Genomic DNA, 3,467 nt, shown 5'->3' with positions numbered 1-3,467 from the left:
TTTGATGAAAAATTAGAAATGTTGCCTTGGCAACTAACTGAAATAAATAATTCGAAGTACTACTAAAACTGAAAGAAAAAATAACGCTAAATAGTAATATTACAAAAAAAGACAAAATCACATACATTTGAAAATCTAAAAATAAAAACGAATTCAAATATTAATAAATACTATAACAGTGCACAAATAATACTAAAATAACACTCCATTACTCGGTTTGTTTTTTTTTTTTTTTTTTTTTTTTTTCAGTTTTTCACATTAAAGATGTTAAGGCACATACAATGTAATTACAGTATTATTTAATTACAGAACGTGTCATCAGCTCATCTTAGGGATCATGAGTTTTTCTCTTACTCAAGCTTTTTTAGGCACCCTGTTACTATTGTGTCTGTTTTTAGAAAAGAATAATAAAACATTTTGAAATGTAAATAACACCAAGATATCAGTGAAAATGACTGTAAGAAGGCACATAAAATATAATTACATCATTCTTTAATTAGTGCATGTCATCCTTTGAGTAATGAATCGACCGCATTAATGAATCAACTGAATTAAAAGAATAATAATTCAAACAATTATTACAAATGTCAATATCCCGAGGTAACTAAAGATTATGCCAGCTCCAGCTTGGATCGTCTTATGAAGATTTCACATCACCCAACACCTTTGAAAAGATGACACCTACCCCTCCAAGGACTCCAGAACATCAACTCTGGATGAATATACAAAATGATCAAGTTGTTATTGCTTTAAAATGCACATTCATTTTGCTTAAATGCATATATGATATTTGTAAATACTGTAATTTGAAGGATCTTCCAACTATACTTTCTGATATCATCTCATAAAAGACTATTGTGGGGTTGTAACATAGAAACATGCATTTTCTGTAAAGCTGCTTTGAAACAACATGTACTGTGAAAAGCAATATATAAATAAATGTGAACTAAACTGAATTGAAAGAGCCATTGCATTGTTGGTTACTGTACCATTTTGTCAGTTTGTAACTGACATTGTCATGGACACACTGACAATACAGTTAGAAGAGCCATTGCAGTATTGGCCCAATTGGAGGCACTACATCTCAGCTAACTTTCAGGGTGCGTTCAAGATCATACTGGGGCCTTATTCCCAAGGCACTTGACTGTCACCATGTAAAATTATAGACATTTTCACTGTAGCATTTTTAAGTTATGGACCCATAAATTTGGCTTATATGGCAATACAATAACAGGTGAAATCGCATCATTGGCCCAATTGGAGGTGCTATATCTCAGCTAACTTTGAGGGTGTTAAAAGTTCCACTGATGCCTTATTCCCAGGGCACTTGATCGTTACCATGAAAATTTTCAGACATTTTTACTGTAGCATTTTTAAGTTATGGACCCATAAAATTTTACAGATATGAGAATACAGTAACAGGCGAAATTGCATTATTGGCCCAATTGGAGGCACTATATTTCAGCTGCCTTTCAGGGTGCGTTAAAAGTTTTACTGGGGTCTTATTCCCAAGGCATTTGACTGTCACCGAGCAAACTGTCAGACATTTTTACTGTAGAATTTTGAAGTTATGGACCCATAAATTTGGCAGATATGACAATACAATGACAGGCGAAATCGCATTATTGGCCCAATTGGAGGCGATATATCTTTGATGACTTTGAGGGTGCAATAAAAGTTCCACTGGGACCTTATTCCCAAGGCACTTGACTGTCACCATGCAAAATTTCAGACATTTTTACTCTAGAATTTTGAAGTTATGGACCCATGAATTTGATAAATATGTCAACAGTAACAGGATAAATTGCATTATTGGCCCAACTGGAGGCACTATATCTCAGCTGACTTTGAGCATGCGTTAAAAGTTCCACTGGGGCCTTATTCCCAGGGCACGTCACTGTTACCATGAACATTTTCAGATATTTTTACTGTAGCATTTTGAAGTTATGGACCCATGAATTTGACAAATATTTACAACAGTAAATAAAACAGAAATTGCATTATTGGCCCAATTAGAGGTGCTATATCTCAGCTGCCTTTGAGGGTGCATTAACGATTATACTGCAGCCTTGTTGCCAAGGCATTTGAATGTCACAATGCAAAATTTCAGACATTTTTACTGTAGCATTTTGAAGTTATGGACTCATAAATTTGACAGATATGACAATACAGTACTGAGAAATTGCATTATTGGCCCACATGGAGGCGTTATATCTCAGCTGCCTTTGATGGTGCATTAAATGTCCCACTGGAGCCTTATTTCCAGGGCACTTGACTGTTACCATGCACATTTTCAGACATTTTTACTGTAGCATTTTTAATATATGGACCCATAAATTTTAGAGATGGCAATAAAGCAACAGAAGAACATTCCATTATTGGCCCAATTGGAGGTGCTATATCTCAGCTGACTTTGAGGATCCATTAAAAGTTCCACTGGGGTCTTATTTCCAAGGCACCAGTGGAACTTTTAACACACCCTCAAAGGCAGTTGAGATATTGCACCTCCAATTGGGCCAATAATGTAATTTCTCCTGTTACTGTATTGTCATATCTGTCAAATTTATGTGTCCATAACTTCAAAATGCTACAGTACAAATGTCTGCAATTTTGCATGGGGACAGTCAAATGCCTTGGGAACAAGCCTTTACTATAACTTTTGGCACACCCTCAAAGACAACTGAGATATAGCACCTCAAATTGGACCAATAATGCAATGTTCTCCTGTTACTGTATTATCATATCTGCCAAATATATGGGTCCATAACTTCAAAATGCTACAGTAAAAATGTCTTACAATTTGCACAGTGACAGTCAAATGCCTTGGGAATAAGACCCCAGTGGAACTTTCAACGCACCCTCAAAGGCAGCTGACTTATAGCGCCTTCAGTTGGGCCAATAATGCAATTTCTCATTTATGTATGGTGTGTCAAATTTCTCGTTACTGTATTGTCATATCTCTCAAATTTATGGGTCCATTACTTAAAGCTCCTACAGTAGAAATGTCTGAAAAATTGCATAGTAACAAACAAGTGCCCTATGAATAAGGCCCCAGTGGAAATTTTAAAGCACCCTCAAAGTTTGCTGAGATATAGCGCCTCCAATTGGGACAAAACTGCAATTTCTCCTGTTACTGTTTTGTCATATCTCAAATTTATGAGTCCAGAACTTCAAAATGCTACAGTAAAAATTTCTTAAAATTTGCAGGGTGACAGTCAAATGCCTTGGGAATAAGACACCAGTGGACATTTTAATGCACCCTCAAAGGCATCTGACATATAGCGCCTCCAATTGGGCCAATACTGCAATGTTCTGTTATTGTATTATCATATCTGCGAAATATATGGGTCCATAACTTCTAAATGCATATATATATATATGTATTTGGCAGATATGATAATACGACAACAGGAGAACATTGCATTATTGGTCAAATTTGAGGTGCTATATCTCAGTTTTCTATGTGG

This window comes from Sinocyclocheilus rhinocerous, unplaced genomic scaffold, assembly GCF_001515625.1.
Source record: "Sinocyclocheilus rhinocerous isolate Xijiao unplaced genomic scaffold, SAMN03320098_v1.1 scaffold1169, whole genome shotgun sequence".
NCBI lineage: Eukaryota > Metazoa > Chordata > Actinopteri > Cypriniformes > Cyprinidae > Sinocyclocheilus > Sinocyclocheilus rhinocerous.
This window is presented reverse-complemented; position numbering follows the sequence as displayed.